The sequence below is a fragment of the Anguilla anguilla genome, chromosome 9, assembly GCF_013347855.1.
Source record: "Anguilla anguilla isolate fAngAng1 chromosome 9, fAngAng1.pri, whole genome shotgun sequence".
NCBI classification, from domain to species: domain Eukaryota; kingdom Metazoa; phylum Chordata; class Actinopteri; order Anguilliformes; family Anguillidae; genus Anguilla; species Anguilla anguilla.
Window position 1 is genome coordinate 11,679,403 of NC_049209.1, and position 19,954 is coordinate 11,699,356.

The following is a 19,954-nucleotide window of genomic DNA, read 5'->3' on the forward strand; positions in this document are numbered from 1 at the left end:
AAATGAATAATAGTTTCAAAATTGTGTTTTGTGTTTACACAGGTTCCCTTTGTCTGATATTACATTTTGTCTAATGATCTGAAATCATTCAGTATGACAAATATGCAATAATAGAAATAAGGAAGCGGAATAACGAATACGCGAGTTCTTCTTCATAGCACTGTAGCTCACATTTTTACACCCCTCATTGGATTGATTAAATAGATCACATGTTCGGCTATGATTTATAAGCAATACATAATATACACAATACAACTACTACAATGCTGATACGATGCACAGGGCTACGGTATTCATTTTTTATGATAGATTTGATAGAGTACTATTATTTTCTATTTTAAATAGTATTTTCCAGTCGCCATTTCGCTACGTTAAGTTTTCTCTGACTAAAGGAACTCCCATCAGCACAATGTGTATTTGTTAAATTCCAAGGTTGACAAAAATAATAGTCTGGTATGAAAATATGTGTCCGCACAGATGTCGGTTGCCTGTCTGTAGCCTTAATTCAAGACAAAGTGGTAGTGTTGGATGAATGCTGAATGAGCCCTGTGTTAAACAATTCGAAGTCCAGGATCACAAATTCACCTTCATTGCGTAAAAATGAAAACATTTTTGGACTGACATCCATCCCAACCACAAGGAGGCGATAGGTAGTACATAAAAGATATAAATAATAATAAAAGATATTAAACTGCGAATCCCTACTCGCTTTCTTAAAGCTATTTTTGTTATCATTTGTACAGTACAAGTATGTCAGTGGAGACACGTGGCCTGAAATAAAACCGTAGAACTAATTTCTGCTGGATAATGTTCCCTGTGTAACTGGGTTTAGATGCCAGTTAATGAGCGCGTGAGCTAGAGGTTTCAGGGACTGACAACTCGCGCATCTCTTCGCTTCAGTCACTTGCACAGAAACACAGGAATTCCAACGCTGAAAATCAGACGTGGAGCTTTTCTGTAGCAAAATGAACGACTCGGCTTATGGGGATGATACAAGAACGGAGAAGGTTTAAATACGGAGGAGAAAGGGAAGGAGAAACTCCCTTGTACCTAAGAGTCCAGGATTTCGGAAAGTGGGAAGTTGCTTTTTTGCCTCCAGAGTAAATAGGCAAGTCTCCGAATGTCTTTTGACCGAAGCGCGCAATCAACTAACGCGGGCGTGAATAATCACCTTTGCATGATATATAGATTTGGTATGGAACGTAATCAAACTAGTAATTTATAATTATTTGCCCAACTATATTTATAACTAAATATAGTTCTGCAGTTATAATGTAATATAACACATATTCCCAGAATGCAAATGACATACATGGGAAAGAATATGAGATGAGCCGATGCACTATCAACTAGCACACTTCTGAACTGGAAATACCACAGAGAAAACGAAGCAGTCCATGTTGATTGGCTGATTAAAGGATACACAATTTCAGGTAAGTTGCAAAGTTTTCATGATTTTGGGAGTGTGCTTTGTTTGATTTAAACTAGTGTATATTCTATTCCTACATTTAAAAAAATAATAAAATATCAGACGCACTGGAAAAGAATCAGTTTGAGCACTCATTAAGGCCGGCATACAGCAGCAACAGGATAACCGACGTTTTTGTTTAATTTCGAAATAACTTTATGATTTTAATTTGGTGATTTGTGTGTTTATGTGTAAGGGCAGATGGATGCATAAGAGTATGCAGGGCGAGTAAAGGGCGGTGTTTTAGAACGACTACCCTGAAAATAGTTAAACATGATATTATTTGTGATTTTATAATAGGCTATACCGTGTGATCAAACACAGAAAGTCACATATTTACTGCACAGTTTTAACTCTCGTGCTCGCGACTTCCCAAAGTAAGGCTGATATAATTCTCGCTGTGGTCGAACGAAAGACCATACTATATCGCGTATGCTTGGATTAGATGTGCGCTCATGGTGAGGGTGCCTGCCAGGGCATATTGATTTAAAGTAACTATATATCAACTCTGTGTTCAGGGTTGCAAGTCGGTCGGATTGTGGCCGTTGCTTTTAGTGTTTCTGCCAATCGTTAAAAGCACTGAAGGGAAGCAGGAACATTGCACATAAATCTGGTGCGCCCTCAGTCTCTTCGAGCGCTAATCGACACGTAACCACCCCTAAACGGTCATATTGTTATCGGGGATTTCGCGAACCTACGGCTGGACATGATCGAGACACGAAAGTCATCCTAGTGTGTTTACTTAAACGTTCTCAGTGCCTTCAATGCTTGACACACAAGATGCAAAGAAAAGACAAAGCCAAGAGGACTGGATATAAAGAGTATTAACATGTAGGCTATATCATATTTATCACTATTATGCATGTTGCCTTTAAACAAAACCATACTAACTTTCTTGGTCGACAGCAATGGCAGGTCTCTGGGGAGGAGGGAAATCCAATGAAATCATGTAGTCGCTCCTGTATTAAATACCATGTCAGATCAGATACATCTTCTCATTAAAGGATTTTTAGCAATGTAAATCATCCTTCTTACAGCAATCAGTGATCATAATAGTAAAACTTATTGTAAGAATGATCCTTTGAATTGCGTATTAGGTTTATTTATTTATTTATTTTAATGAATGAGCCCATTCTCAGCATATGCTTAAGACTTCTCACAAAAAGCTGTCACTTTGCAGAGGTTATAACCAGTGGTGAATTTATCCATTTTGGGGCCCCCAAGGAAAGCTTAGTTTTGGGGCCCCCAAAGCAGTTTCCTGTAAAAGCTACAATAGGTTACATAAATTCTGCCATATTGGTCAAATTGTTATGCTTTCTAAACAAACCAGCTATCTCCTTCCCCTGCATGTTATAAGAGGCACCCCACACTGCTTGCTAGTGCAAAGGCTGCTTTGCTTGTACAAATCCTACAATCAGATTTTGAAAACAAACAACATGAAAGGAGGAGAAAACTGTAACCTGTCTGGCCTGCATGTGTGTATATTTTTGGTAGCTTCATCTTCATACACATACTACTGTCTTATCACCTATTTTAGCTTTCATGTGAGTGAGTCAAGAACTGTATTGTATGCCTAATGGATCTCTAATGTGTCTTAAAATCATACTTACTCTTGGCTTCTGTAACTACACTTTGAGACAGGATGTATTTGGTTTATAAAATCAAATGTTTTCTATTATTTATTTTTTGTCTTAGACCATGCATAGTTAATAGTTATTCTTCAATATTTTTCATGGATGCCACTTTTATTTTTGAACATGGGGGGTGGGGGGATGGGCAGAACACAGCAGCCTGTGATTTGGGGTGGGGGTAGATTGGTTCTGATCGACTGCAGCAATGCGGCCCCTTGGAAACACCATTCCCCTTGAAGACCACTTTGTCTACTTACTTTGAAGGGCATCCTTGCCTTATGCAAAATTTTAAACAATCTTCTTCAAATTCAGCTCCCGGGCTCTGACACTCTCGATAGAAAATGTAGTCCATTCAGTCTCTCCTGCCCTATACTACCCTTCACATATAGTTCTTGATTAATTCTAATTTAGGAAATGAGTGCTCCGCTTTGCGACTGTGACAGCCAATGTCATAAATAATAACAGTGCAGTAACTTTAGCTACACACCACACCGAACGTAGACTTCACGCCAATGGCGTTCCACTATAAGCATGTTTGCAAGTTGACTGACCTGTGCTGAGGAATCTCAGCTGTAAAACAGGTCCGGAATGACCACAGTTGAGCTGGGAAGGTTGCTGATATGTCCCTTCTGAGTGGCCTAACTGTAGGTAGTGGTCACACAGATGTTTTGCCACGGTTGAGTTGCGGTTTTGTGACTGCTTTTTAAAAAAGCCATCCAACTTTGGCAACCTTTCGGCTACCTTTTCTGCTGTTCTATTTTCTCCATTGAGACCTACTTTTCTAAATAAGGCATTTTGATAGGCTTTATTGTAATTAGACTTCTATTTACTATCTCCCTCACTAGCTAACTAGCTGCTATTCAATTTTCCCCACCAAACTAGTCTACTTGTTGCATCATTCTGCATCATCATATTATAAAAAACAGACACTTGACATTACACAACAGCATACACAGGCATGTTTCCCAGCATATCAAAAAAGAAGACACATGCTGCCTAAGAAAGCATCACAGATAATTTAATTAATAGTGTTTGCAATATGTTTTCTGCAAATGTTTGACATGTTCAGAGACTATTGTAAATTTTAAAAAAGTGAATGACCCTGAAGCTGATATGGTTGTTGATTCGAGGGCATGTAATACACACGCTAGTATTTGTTTTGATTGAATTCTCAAGTTTCTTGTGCCGTGTTCACATTGGATTGTGAAAGTTGCGTCCCCTGTGGAAATGACGGCTATGTATTTACCAGTATTCAAGGTTAATACATGGGCTTCTGCTTGTGGTCCCAGCAGGGGACCTCCCAAGTGTCCGTGGCCCCACGCAATTGCATGGTTTGGGTGGTGGCAAAGTCCAACTCTGGTTATAACATGGAAATTATTGCATTGGTTTTGCATAGGTTGAAAATTTCCTGAAAGGAACATGCAAAGCAACAGGAAAACTTCTGACCTCTTTTTAATTAATACAACTTGATCAAGCTTATCAATTTTATTGTTAAAAAGGAAAATGTCAACAATTACATTGTGGGGAATAAAGTTCTTTAAAAAAGATCTACAGGCCTTGAAAGAGGAACAATGTATATGTTCTGTACGAACATATACATTTTAAGGCAACTTTTAAAAAGGGTGGCAATAGGGGGGGGGGACATCACCTGTCCTACTTTGAATAGTAGGACAGGTGATGGCCATACCTTTAGACAGGCTCAAACAGTGGAAAAAAACAAGAAAAAAAAAAGTCATTTCAAAGGCTAACCAAATGCTGAAAGACTGGTGAATTTTATTAGAAAATAATATAATTGTTGTTCATACAATGGTAATGGTTGTATAAATAAAATTACTTCCAAAATTACTTAAAGCAAGGAAATTAAATATGCACTAGCACAATACAATTTTTGTTCTTGATTATCTCAATGTGGAAGCAGGAAGCTTAATTTCCAGAAATATACCACTGTCTACAGGCACTGACTACCAAGTGGAAAAAATCTAATTTAATAACCACATATGGAAGGCTAAATATCCACTTGACAGTATGTAATTAGGACCTCTCCTGTGGCTATCACTATTAAAAATCTGGCAAGCAAGCTACTGAACCTAACCTGCTTTGGGAAGTGTTACAAAAAGAGCAATTTACATCAAACACTGGATTCCTTTCATGTGCTCAAACTCTCTGGACAATAAAGCAAGCTGCAAAACATGCAACTTCTCCTGCAGTCAGCTGCGTTGAATCGCAAGATATAGGGTGATATAAGGTTATCTCATGTCAAAATATTCTTAAAACCAATTTAACTTTAACTTGTATTTATTTGTAAATTAGCCATGCACCATCAGCCTGTACCATTTCCAGAAGTTTGCTACTTATCAGCTAGATCCAGTATGACAGTGTAGTCAGGCATCACTAAGTTTTGTCTACATATACATATATTTTAAAAATAATTTGGCTCCCAACATCGTTCTGAGCATCTCCAATTCCGTCCCCAATTTGGAATGGCCAATCGTCACTGCAATCCCACTGCGACATCCATAGTTCTCCGATGAAACGTGATGTTTCTTCTTATTCACACTGCAGACTACAGATAAGCTTGCAGAGTGGAATCAGAGGAAGACCTTTCATATGACCCTTTCACATGCAAGTCCATGGATGCCTGATCGATCAGTTGGAGTCATTAGATAGCGATGAATGCAGATCTCTAACTGAACCCTTCCATACCCAGGGAGATGCAATAGCCAATTGCACATTTCCCCATGGAGATATCACTCTTTTTCTGTTTTGACAGTATTTTCATATCAAGATAGTACAGCTGACATTTTATCTTTTTTGTCATTTATTGTGTATTTTTTTAGTACTAGTACAGCCATAATAAGGATGGCCTTTCAAAAGCTATGATGGTCATTTGATAAATGCATCAGTGCCGGCAATATCAAAAGAGACTCACAAAAGCCAGTAGGCCACCCATTTGAGGGGTTGGGATTGGCAGTGTTTTATTTATTTATTTATTTATTTATTTATTTATTTATTTATTTATTTATTTATTTGCAAGGGTACATTCCAAATATTTGTTGCTTATTGGTGAGGCCAATTGGCCATATCCAGTTAATCTCTGCATATTGAAAAACTATCCCATTGTACAAAATGAAAATATTTGTCATCTATACATTTTACATATGTTGATAGAAAGCAGTCACCATACTATGCATGAATATTGGTATTCCATTACACTGGAACACTTTCAGGGTTTTTTTTTCCCAACTTCTCCTTTATTAATTTTTTGTTTTTTTGGCTGTACTCAGTTAACATAAAATGATAGAACCATTTGGAAACATACCAGTTCGATTGTCATTTGGTTTGGAAATAGTGATGAAAACATTCCTCAAATAGGCAGAATGGATTTCTCCTAAGTCACAGAAAAATGTTTCAGGTAAGTTACATAAAATGTAATGGCAGCATCCCCTGATGATTAGCATTTAATCAGAAAAAACATCATGAAAGGCACATTACATTCAAATACATTTTCTGAGATACTAGATTTTAGAAATTTGAAGATGCAGGCCATGAAAATGTCCATTTTATGCCTGAGTGTTATTGATATTATTTTTTATTTGTTTGTGAATACATCTGACACATGGTGCACCTGAACGAAATGGATGTCCATTTTCCTCGTCTGATTTGCAACAATATTTTGGCATTTTAGTGTCATTTGATTCTGAGTGGATGTACATGAAAACGTGGATTAATCTGAGTAAAAGCAGTTGAATGCTGTTTAAATATTCCTAAATTGTTTTGGTTGCTGGTAATTCACTATATACTAACTATATTGCCTCATATATTTTGATGGCCTCACCTGACACTGGCCAATTTGTGACGAGATTCCCAGTGCACACATTGCTAAATCATTCTGAAATTGATAGCTGGGGGAGGATTTTCTCTGCTTCCTGTGTGTCAGCATTGCAAATATGGAAGTTGTTGTACAGTCTTCCTATATGGTACATAATCAGTTAATTTCTTAATTGTAAAATGCTACTTGAGGGGCTATATTTCACTCAGTAAAATAAAAATATTTATTTATACATATAAAAAAATACATTTGAGGAGCTATATTTGACTTGGAAATATGGAACCACAATGTAACTGTTCATTGTTATTGTAAATAAGAAATATGAAGTGAATCGATATCAGTAATATCACTGGATTAATAATACTGACCAACATTAGACTAGAGCATTGAATGCATTCCTGGCAAGAGATATGGCACACTGACTTTTTACGCAAGTCGTCGGCCATGGTGTTAATAGCTTTAGCATTGACGCAGTGACTCTGGGTCAATGAGAATCAGTTACAAAGGCCTCAGGCTAATTTCCACAGAAGTACAGTGAAAAAATAAAATACTTGTCCACTTTGATCATTTTGCATACCTTTTGTCTCAGAAGGAGTTAAAGATATACACATTTACCGTTGCCGTTTTGAAAGCCAATGGCCTCCACTTGACCCATGTTGGACCATAGAACGCTTCATCCAAAGTCTAACTTCCTTCTGGATGATTGCATTCTGATTATAAACTGTAAAAAGCCATGCCCATTCATGAAGATAATGTCTGGTGATGTACATTATTTTAATTGGGATGATCAGTAATAAAATATATTTCTTCAGTTTTGAGCTTTTGCCTCCTATGCAATCACATGTTGAGCAAGTTTTTCATTGGTGAGGTGCACTGGGTCATTGTCTATCAGGGTATAACATGAACGGCATTTGGCTCTTCATTTATTTGCTCTGAAAAGAATCAGAAGGGAGCAAGAGAAGCACAAAAAATCAATTGAACAATGGAGTGCTACTTCAAAGGACAAAGGATGCTAATTTACCAAGTGAATATGTCAGTTGTAGACCATGCCAATGAGTCATAACAAGAGCAACTGTACACAGCATAGAGACTGTGTGCATAAATTCCATTCTGCCTGCTGCATGCAGACATTAATTATTGTTGTTAAGCTTGCAGGTTCATGTGACAACCTGCATTGTCATCCAGACATCTCTGTACGCTCTTTCTCCGGAGCTGGTGTTATTGCTAAGCTGTAATTTTATTTGAACTGCCATGCTGTAATTTACTGTACCCTGGGCTTTAAGCAGAGGCTGATTTGTGGGTATTAGTGTAGTGTAGGACTCTGGTCCTTGAATATTGGGTTTGCATTCTGTTCACTGCTATAGCTGTGAGCTATGCGTTTTATCACAGTAACTATAATATTTTAATGTTTCCCTCAGAGTACAAAACTGATAAGCACTATAAGTAACCCTGGGTGTCATTAAATAACCTCAGAAACAAACAAACTTGCTTAGGGGAATCTGATCATATGATCAGTTCGTTAAGTTTCTTGCATAACAATTTCACTGAATTCACTGGATTTTCATAAACATGTAATTTTAGCATCTTAATGCTGATAAAAGATGGCTCAATAAACTATCATAAAAGCATCTAAATAGGTAGCTCTAAGAATAAAGCAGTTTTGATGAATACACATTTGAATTCAGCCTTACTTAAATTCATGACTTACTGCAAATGGTTGCTCATCTCTGAAGAACATGAAGCTGGCAGCCCCTTCTTATCACACCAGAGTTTGCAAGTTCGGCTCGCACAGACATGAATTGGAGGAAGATATTATATGTGCAGCTCAACAGGCAGACTTGCACGCACCACATTGACCAGTAGGAGTCCCGGGTGCATGATGCAACACTATAAAGGAGGGTTTCAGGCAACCTGTCATCTAGAGCCAACTGCTTCACTGTGTGGGCCTGGCGGCCACTGCGCTGGCACAGTCTGGATTTGTGTCCAGACCGTGTGGCCAATCCATGCACTAGAACAGTGCCTTAATAGGATGAGAAATCTAGATGCTCCTGAATGTTACTATTATAAATGCATTTGTGTCTTCATCCAACTCTGTGCTGGCTTTCACAGGTTCAAGGAAGTGTGACTTCTCCAGATTTGCCCTCCTGGCCTGAGAGCACACTTTTCTCTCTTGTGAAGCTATAATAAGGGGTGGTTATTTGAGGTGGTCAGTATACTGGTGTGCTTACATTGTATGTGCAACCTGACTACTATTGAACTTCTATGTTTATTTGGGTCTCCATTAGCTGTTGCACATGCAGGAGCTACTTTTCCTGGGGTACACACAAAACGCAAATACATGTCAATACAAAGCAGTAACAGACAAAAACAAAGTCTAAATTAAAATATTAAAGGTCAGATACTGACAAGACACGGTTGTGGTTCAATTACCAGTTGGGACTCTTGGCAGGCTTGGACTAGGAATTGCTTCAGTCAATATCCAGCTGTTTAAATGGGTTGTGTATGTGTGTGTGTGTAAGTTGCTCTGTACAAGAACGGCCACTGAATATCTAAATAATAAATTAAACAGGTGCTAACTGCAAAATTTTTTTTTACAATTTACAGCAATTTCTCACATCATGGGCAAAAAAATATGTGTTCTCACTGACAAGATAAGAAAGGAGGTTGGTAAGAAAACAGCTGCATGCCTGTATAATCATTGTTGGCTGGTGATCAAGAGATTGATGTACAGCGCAATGTTTAATAGCAGTCTTTGATCCTCTCCAGTGTGTGTGTGTATGCATGCGTGTGTCTGTATGTGTGTGTGCTATTTTAATCCTTATTCCTCTTTGTCTCTCTCACACTAGTAGTTGTGGTTTCCTGTTTTTTCCCTGTTTTCCTGGTGCAGTTATGATCTTTGTTGTAGTAATATGTGAGATGATCTATTTGTGGATGCATTGAATACTTTTTATTGTTGGTATTTTTTGGCCATCAGTGAGTTTTTATTTTATTTGTATGCTACTCTCAAATTAAAGGGGATATGATGCTGAAATCAGTTCTATATGAAGATCCATTTTGCAGGTTTTTGAAAGCTGTGTGTGATTTCGTTTTTGGCAGATAGTGCACCAGAATTTGGAAAATGTTGTTTCTTCTCTCAGAGGTTTCTGGCATGAAACCGCCGACAGATCTTTCTCAAAGTTTTATCGTTTGTGGACTTGAAATGTGTAAAAACCTTTTTGTATTCATGTTCCCAAAATGGAAAACACAGTTCCCACACATCTCACTCGCTCTTCACGATTTTAAAAACAATGCACACAAATATGATCACCAGTTTCCATTTTAAAATGCTAGTAACCTCTCAGGACACCTTTCATGAATCTCATATTTGGCACATTCATGAGGGTAAATGAGCAGGTAGACTGACACACTCATTTTGGGTGTTTGTGTGTTTGTGTGTTTGTGTGTGTGTGTGTCAGTGGATATCTGTGGATACTGTATTCAGAAAGAGAGTGATTCTGTGTTTCTGAAAGGCTATTTTGATCTGTCTCCCTCTTCGTTTCTTTCACACTAGTGTGTGCCTGTTCTTACTGCCAGTGAACAATGTTCTAGAGCTGCAGTGCACAAACTGCACAAGGTGCACAAGTTTGGGCCATGAAATCATTCTGAGTTACCCCGGATTTGCACCACATATGACACTCCCACAGCACTCCCGCCAGAAGTCATTTATTTTCAATGGAGAGAGAGAGGCGACTTACATAATTTCTACTACAGTCTGCCAAACTGCTTTCCTTGATGCTCTTATTTGGCTAGCAAGTTCTTTTTTAGGGCAGCAGTGCACAAAGATTGGGTCGGCCAGCCAAAATTGGGTCATGGGGGATCTATTTGGTTTTGGAATCGTGTAGCTTAAACCAACACTGCAATGCAATTAGGCCTGTATGGAAAAAGGTGTTAGTATTCATTAAGGTTATTCCGTGTTTGTACAAATAAATGCTAAATAGAAAAAAAAAAAAAGTTAAAATGCATTTTTATAATTTTCATTTGTACATCATATGACTTATGCAAAAGCTTACTAGTGCATCATTTTTTACTGCACTCACGAGTGCCGATTCTGCCTAATTAACTTGTTCATATAACATAGGATAGTTGACGGCTTTAGCTTCTATTAGCATTAGAAATTTCCCACTGGGAAACGAATAAGTGGCTGGTACGTAGCATTAAAAACAAACTCACTGACGATCACTGTAACATTAATGAGAATAAATGTTTTATCATATGGTTTTTTGTCTGGCAGCTTTGAGCACTTTATCCATGTTATGGTTCATCGATAAATTCTGAAATTCTGTTGATTTGACTATGCTTTCTGTGAATAATTGCCTGCTAATTTCAGTAACTCCGTCCTTTCATTTAGCTTGTAGATATTAAAAACATGGCTATTGTGAGCAGTTTAACAATTAATTATCAATTAATTGTCAGTGATAAGAATTACATCAGTTTGGGTTGTGAAAAGCATTGATTGATATATTTGGGTATTCACTGAAAAAGTTTGTGCACCCATGTTCTAGAGTGGATTGCATGGCCCTATCCCAGCAGTACAGAGAGCATGGCACAAGGGAATAGGTCGGTGACACAATGACTGCAGGCAGCCAAGCTGCTGTGTATTAGCTCTTTGCGTAAATGCAAGTTCAGTATGTATGAAAAAAATGATGATATGTTCTGGTAAGCTGGTGTTTGTGTTAGTGCATAGTACTCAACTTTTGAAACTAACTTAAGAGACATCATATGCTGTATGTTTAACTTAACAGTTTTGCTTTAAAACAAATCCCAGCAATAGAATAGAAAAATGTCTGTCTTGTTTCTCGTGCTCTCTCTGTAATACACCTCTCTTCTTGCTGTGTGTAAAAGTAGTGAAATTAAAGCTGCAGTTTTATATCACTTTTATATTTTATACGACACAAATTTAACTTGAATTAATTTCTTAACATAAAACATATTTTGTGACTGAATGATTAGACAAATTATTTGTCATTTAGTAAATAAGGAATGTGTTTCCTTTATAATGGTACTTGATTCCAACAATTAAGGGTTCTGGACTGACTATGTGTTATTTTAATATTGATTCAAGAGTACTTAAAACATATACAGTATATTTTCGGTACAAATCAATAACCACATAGAGCATATATTTTCCATACAAATCGATGATTGTATAAAACCACTTTTGTGGTTATGTCACATCCTTAAGCTTATTTTTTATGTTTCATAGATGTATTGTGCACTTGGATAAAGCATCTTGATGTTGTAGCTCATTGTCATGTGTTGTCATGCATCCTAGTTTGACTTAACATTACTTTCTGACCTAGCCTATACTTACTGTGTGAACTGGACTTACTGTGTTTATGGCTATGAATAACTGTTACATAATGAGTATTGTAATCGGACCTGTGTTTTGTAGTTGTTCCAGTGACCTTTGGTATGCACTTATTGTACGTCACTTTGGATGAAAGTGTCTGCCAAATAAATGTAATGAAATGGATAACAAGATAACAGTCTTTTTGGCTGGACCGCAACAACGGGGCCAGCCCTACAAACGCGAATGTCTGTGAGTGACTGACTGACTGAGTGATGAAGTTACACCATTGGTCGGCCAGATCACGTGTGTTAGGTCCAGCCATATACTGGGTTTTAACCTGGTCTTGTTAGATAATATGTTGGACTGGTTGTGTTGGAAAGCTTTGTGATAACATGGAACAAGTATTGCATAATAACTTAAACTTCTGTTTTTTTTTTTGCCATTTTCTCACCTATAGCCATTTTATTTTTTTTCAGAAGCAGATTTTTATTCTTTCAGAACAGAGTTCACTGAATTTTTTTAAATGTGTGGCTGTACATAGCACAAAGCGGATTTTGTTGGCTCAAAAATGTCTTATTCTTAATAGCAGTGAGTTGCAAAGAAAAATCTGATGTATATCTGATGTATATTTTCCTGAAAAATACAATTATGGATTTCATATTGTACCATGAATTCAGTGCATTTCTGAGCATAAATGAATGAATGAATGAATGAATGAATGTATGAATAAAATATTTGATGAGCTTCCCCAGCAGAAGCGATATACACTACATGGCCAAAAGTACATGGACACCTGTCATCCAACATATCATCCAAAATTATGGGCAGTAATATGGAGTTCGTCCACCCTTTGCTGCTATAACAACCTCCACTCTTCTGGGAAGGCTTTATATTAGACATTGGAGTGTTGCTGCAGGGATTTGCTTCCATTCAGCCAGTAGGGCATTAGTGAGGTTGAGCACTGATTGGGCTATTAGGCCTGGCTTGCAGTTGGCTTTCCAATTGATCCCAAAGGTGCTGGATGCGGTTGAGGTCAGGGCTCTGTGCAGGCCAATCAAGTTCTTCCACACTATTCTTGACAAAACCATTTATATTTCGACCTTGCTGTGTGCCCGAGGGCATTGCCATGCTGAAACAGGAAAAGGCATTCCCCAAACTGTTGTGGAAGCACAGAATTGTCTAGAATGTGATTGGATGCTGTATCATCAAGATTTGCCTTCACTGTAACTGAAAAGGGGCCTAGCCGAAACCATGAAAAACAGCCCCAGACCAAGGGGATTCTTTTGGTCATATCGTAAATGATGGTTAAAAATGATTTACATTGTATAAGTCTCCGATTATTATTGGTGAATAGCTTCAAAATTATTTTTATTGCTTAAGTCTACAGATCTCATTGGTGGACAACAGATTCAGGAACTGGATGTTTTTTTGTTTGGATTGTGAGCGAAGGAAAAAAAGGGTTCATATTGTGAGACATATTGCACATTCTTTTAAGTCATGGTTTCATGAGGTCAAAGTATTTGTGCTACAGTCTTGTTTCCTGGAGATGTGTGAAGTGTAACACATATAGCTGTGGCATATGTGTGATAAATTCAACGAATAACAACCCATAATTAAACTCCTTTGGTTTCACTGTTGATACAATACATTTGCAAGGTGTATTTTACAGGCCATATGAGGGGAAAAAGCAAATAAATAATAAATGAAAGCAGAAAAATGATGGTTAGAGAAAATGATTGATGCTTTATTACAGAGGAAATAATAGCTTATTCAAAAAATCTCAAAGTAAACATGAGACTTTATTGTGCGTCAATTTTACATACCGGTTATAGAAGAACCATTTATAAAGGGGAAATGTAGAGATATGTCATGGTATATTCTTGGTATAAATAATAATTGAGATATATTATGTTGTATTATAATAATAATACAAATGAAATTACTTACCATTATTTTTTAAATCCAGATGTTAATTGTCTTTCCTGAAGGATGAATTCTGTAGATTTGTTTGTATGGGGGAACCCACAGTACTGTGTTGCTCTGATACTGAAGTCTTACAGTTAAGGCTGTCTTCACCCAAAGAAAATCTTGGTCGACTGGCAGTTTTTTAGACTAAGCGATTCTAAGAAATTATTTTCTTACATATTTAAAGACTGTTGTATATATTGCACTGTTGTTATCTCTTCCTTTTGACAAAGTCTTTGATGAAGTTAATGATGGTTTACACTTGGGGGACAGCGCAGAAACCGGAAATGTACCTGAGCATTTGCGACGTCACTGCGCTTATACTCTCAGTGCTGACCCGAGGGTTCTACAATAGGCTATAAAGAATGGACTGCCTTATCATTTGGCTACTAAACCAAAAAAATATTTCTAATAATGCATTATCTGTTTGCTAGTTTATTGGGATAATTAAATGAATCCTAATTAAAACATAAATGCAGTGCCATTAGACGTGGATCCAGTGTGATCATGTCCTTAAATAAAATTGCAGATTACTTTTTAGAAGTATTTTTTTACCGTGAATTATAAAGCAGGAATAACAAGGTAAACAGTAATAAGAACAGCTTTTATGTGATATGCTTTTAAAAGCTCATTTGTCCAGAACCAAAAACACAACAAACATCACTATAAACAACATAATGAAAAATCCTGTTTGTTCAGAGAGAGAAAAAATTAATTAATACCAATACACGTTTAATGCAAAATTAGAATATGCTAAAAATAAGAATTGCACGAATCCAAACATAGGTGTAGGCTGTTCTATAGACCACGCCTGACAATTACACAGTAAAATGTCCAATGTTGATTTATTGTAGATAACTGTTGATCCCACATTCCGGACTGGGACCAAATGTTCTCAGTTAAGTGTTGGATTAGCACTGTTAGAGATCAGTTAACACTGTTCGATTATTACTGTGTATATCTGCTAACACAAAATAGTGGGCTACAAGCCTTAGCTCCTGTGCAATAAAAAAAAATGTGATCGCTACTAAACAATTGACTGACCGACTAAAGGAAGTCAGCCATCTTACACAAGGGTTAACTGGAAAACAACTGTATTTTGAGTAAAGAACTGCTGTATATGATGCAATGAATAGATTAATTTTAATATTGAGCTGAAAACAGGGTTGTGCTTGATAAAAATCTGCAAAATTGCAGCGTATTGGTGAAGTGCTAGACTCCCCTTTCTTTTTTTGGCAGACAAGCAATTTCCAAAGATCTGTCTTCATGATGGCCTAATTAAAAGTGAAAATTGCTCAGCGAATATTAAGAGCCTTAAGCCACATGTGCGCACCGTACATGCAATGAATCAGAAATCAGTACCTGGATTTGAAAGCCCTGGACATCTAGTTTCTGGATGAGTGGCTAAATGTGGATGATACAAAATTGAAAAAACAGAAAGAAATGAAGGAGACAAAATTGCACCTATATTACACATATCCTGCAGTCTGAGGTGTTCACTGGCTTGTGAAACTATGCATATAAAGGTCATCATGTCCACCATGCTTGAAAGATCCCCTCTCCCTAATTATTTTGGATTAGCATTTTAGACTACACTTTTGCAACAGCAGCCACCTGGAAAAAATCAGGGAGAGTCGGTATATATGTAACAGGTTTTGGATTTTGTGCATTTACTCACAAAATATTTAGCCTAGTGCCATGAAAATTTACTTCAAACAGCTACTACAAACTTGTCAGTAGTCATTACCTGTTTGAATTACATTCAAAACTTAATCGAGTCGGAATACAATTTAAACCAAAATACAAGCAGTCAGATGTTACACTCATACAACCTAGTCAGTATAATTGTAACAAAGGGACGGGCTAATTTTTATAGTAAATAAAAATGCCCTAAAATGCGTGTATGGAAGTTTTGTTCTGCACATACTAATGCTAGTCTAGGAAACACATTTTTAATGGTAACGTGAAACCAACCACATCCTCAGATTATGGGGCTTTATTTATGAAAAACATTGACGCATAAGCAGCTTCGTAACTTATTGTGAATTGTGTTGTGGTAATATCAAAATGATTAGGAAAGCGGCTTGTGTTTGTTTCCAAACACCCATGTAAGCTTTTTCAAAGCAAACAGCGTACTATACAGACCAATCTGGTATATGCTTATTAGAAATACCTGTGACTAGGTGGCTTTTTATTTTTCATTAACCACTTGGAGCATCTTGAAGACATTGCTTTGTAAACGCAGCAAGCAAATCAGCTGAACATGTTTAACATTAAACATGTTGATGAGTTCAGATAATTTCTTTATAACAAATATTAAACACCATTTAATGTGCCTAATGTGTCTTCATCATCATCTAGTGTCCCTGATCTCCAAATCTGAAGCCCTCTCCATGAACTCCCTGTGTACCAACCCTCTCGTTCTCTTTTTATTTCTAGGCATTCCATAAAATTATAACAGAAGAAAAAAAAACTGAGGTGCACAAAAACCTTTTTTGGTCACCTAGCAAACAATTTCTGCTAAAATTGACTCCGAAAACGACAGTAACTTTTCAAGGACAGATGACTGCTTAAAATTATGTATGATTTGATTTATTGTACAAAAAATCCCCAGAATTACTTCTTGAATATATTTTTTCTTAACTTGTTCAAAAACAGTTTTAAAAAAAATATATACTTCCCACAAAAATTCTAATTGTTTTAGACTTGGTTTTTGCACTTGGTAGATGACTGAATTACACATACATAAACCTGAAATGGCTACTTGTGCAGGAGTGTACAAAATACCCCGCCAGGCAGCAGGTATTAGTACCCAGGTGTGAATGTGTTGCTCTCTCCTTCTGCATGCTATTCAGCAACTAAATGACTGATGCTTTGATATGAATAACTCAATTAAGAGTTATCAAAACTGATTTTGCACAAATAATCACTCAAAAATCATTTACTGTAATCATGTTATGATACTGAAGAAGATTCTAGGGTGAGGATGAATAATTGTGGCATTTGTAGTTATAGAAATTATGGTTTATAACTCTGCAGAGATAATGCCTCAGACACAGCCTATGTTCAGTTTTTCACTGAAATGGAGACTTTGAATAAACTCTGAAAATACAGTGTCAGGTTGGCAAATGCAGTTGGAAAAAGGCTAAAGACAACAGTGTGAAGTGCTACCAATTTGTGTGTGGTCACACAAACCACCAATGCTGTGCATTCTCTGGATTTGAAGAGTAAGAGTGCGCTCCAAATAGTGGAAACAGGAGAAGGGAGAAGCGTACTGAATTTCTAGAGTGTACTGACGGTAGGAATGACTATTTTAAATATTGCACTTATTGTTTCTTTAACTGCTTTTTCCATTTTGTCTTGTTTTGCACATTTTAGCATTTTTCTCAGTGTACCTGTCATATGCCTTGCTACGTTTTTCCCTTAGCCTGTATAGCAAAACCACTATATTTTAGAAATAAAAATGCTGAAATTGATTCAGTTGTGTCCTTTATTATAGTTTTGCAACATACAGTGTCATAATCTTTATTGAATTAGGTCACTGTGGGTGCAGAAATAGATGCTATGATGCTGGACGAGCCTGGATGTTGCTGGGTATCAAGCGTGGCGGTAATAGGAGGTAAAAATACTTTGCCTTTCTTGTGTTAAGGAGAAAGAGAGCACTGGTGAGCTGTGTAACTGCTAAGGACCTGGTAGGCTGAAGAAGACCTCCACAGTTGATGACTGAAGAATTCTCACCATAATGAAGAAAAAACCCCAAACATTTGTCCAACAGATCAGAAACTCTAGGAGGCAGGCATGGATGTGTCAGTGACTGCTGTCTGTAGAATACCTCGCGAAAAGAACTACAGAGACTACGCTGCAAAACGCAAACCACTAGTTAGCCGCAAAAACAGGATGACCAGGTTGCAGTTTGCTAAAACTTACAGTAAGAGTCTGCAGAGGAGTCTGCTGAACTCTGGAAAAAGGTCTTGTAAACGGATTCACTTTCAGCAGAGTGATGGCAAATGCAAAGTGTGTAGGCTAAAAGGAACTGCCCAAGATACGAAGCACCGCCCTCATCTGTGAAATGTGGTAGTGGTGTTATGGTTTGGGCATGTACTGTATGGCCGCTACAGGTACAGCTGATGATGTAGCAGCAGCAGAACTAATTCTGAAGTGTACAGAAGCATCTTATCTGCTCAAGTTCTAGCAAATGCCTTCAAACTCATTGGATCGTGCATCATCCTACAGCAAGACGATGATGATCCCACACATACTGCTAAAGCAAGTTTTCAAAATAAAGGGTCAATGGCATGGCTTTTTCCAATGCTGACAGAAGAAATTAGATAACAAAGTGATGTGCTTGGTTAGTACCATCCATCACATGTGGAGTCATACCTTCCTTGTTTTTTATCCATTGTCTTTGACTTCAGCCTGACGTGTAGTTTGAAAAAGCTGAAAGAAATTGGAGTAAGATGTCTATATGCACCAATAAATAAATAAATAAATAAAAAAGATTTGGCAAAAATCCAGAGATTTTAATTGGGTTTTGAACTCACCAATTATGACCTTGCACTGTTGAAGATATTCAGATAAAAACATTTTTACATGACTATTTCAATAATCGGAGTATTTCCATAATTGGGGTAAGACCAGAGTATTGGTTTACCTGTAAGTGCACCCAGTGTTACACTGAATGTTGATAACCCTGTCATTTCAAGAGCTTTAACTGCAGCTTGACCTCATTTAGATGTTATGATATAGGGATTTATCTGTCATCTATTTTTATACACTATAAGTTATTTGCAGGGTGACTATCATCACAGCAACTGTAAGAAATATTAGTAATTAGTACAAGCACTTTAGCAACAGAAAAATAAATGGTCATTTTCCAGAGTATGAGCAGAAGGTGGGAATTTTCTGGGCCTTGCTGGCCATTAGACCTGGATACTGTTAGGGGAAATGCTGTTTTGTGTGTGTGTGTGTGTGTGTGTGTGTGTGTGCATGTGTGTGCGCGTGTGCTATTAGACAGATATTCTTGCTCCTGACAGTTAGAGCATAGCTTTTTTGTATTTTCTCATTATTTGTGGAAACATTGTCCCCTTCCTCTGTCAGGTGAAGGCAGACCTGTCACAGAAAGCTGATTTCTGCAGACTAAAGCTGCCAAAACCCAGAATAATAATGGACTGTTGAGGGGAACCAACGCTGTCCTTCTTTTGTACACATTTATTACATAATTTGTTCCTTGTTGTGTAATAATCGGCTTAATGTTCAGAACAATCATTAGATTTCTGAATAGCTGCATTTTCCCATAACCCATCTTGAACAGATTTAAGTGTAACAACAGATAATGGTGGGTCAGGATGACACATGCAGTCCAGTTTTTCAGCCTGATAGTGCTTGGTAAATCAGTGCACATTTTCTAATCCTGTGCTGGGTGGTTTGAGAATTCTGCAATGAGAGCAGTGCTGGAGAGACAATAACCCCAGTTAATGGACAACCGTAGGACTAAACCTGTAAATCCTATAAACCTCTGGCTTTCTATTAATTTTGATTATTTGGCACATGCCAGATAGATAATCCACTGATTCGCTCTTTCGTTCATTCTCAACACATTTTCTAAAAAAATATATGATTTATCTGAGGCTTACGGTATGTTCTACATAAATACTGAGGTGCAAAAAAAATTATTTGTTTCAGAGGTGTCCTTCAGTAATGCTCTATGATTTAATCTGAAACATTCCATTCTA

The 19,954-nt window shown here is 37.2% G+C and overlaps 1 protein-coding gene across 1 annotated transcript in view; it reads left to right on the top strand.

Moving 5' to 3' along the window:
* Positions 1 to 690: 690 nt before the first annotated feature.
* LOC118236723 (X-linked interleukin-1 receptor accessory protein-like 2) overlaps positions 691 to 19,954 on the top strand; it is a 140,041-nt gene continuing 120,777 nt past the window's right edge. The window contains exon 1 of the mRNA XM_035435307.1: positions 691 to 1,433. The gene's annotated coding sequence lies outside the window, so the exon portion shown is untranslated. The remainder of the gene's footprint in view (positions 1,434 to 19,954) is intronic.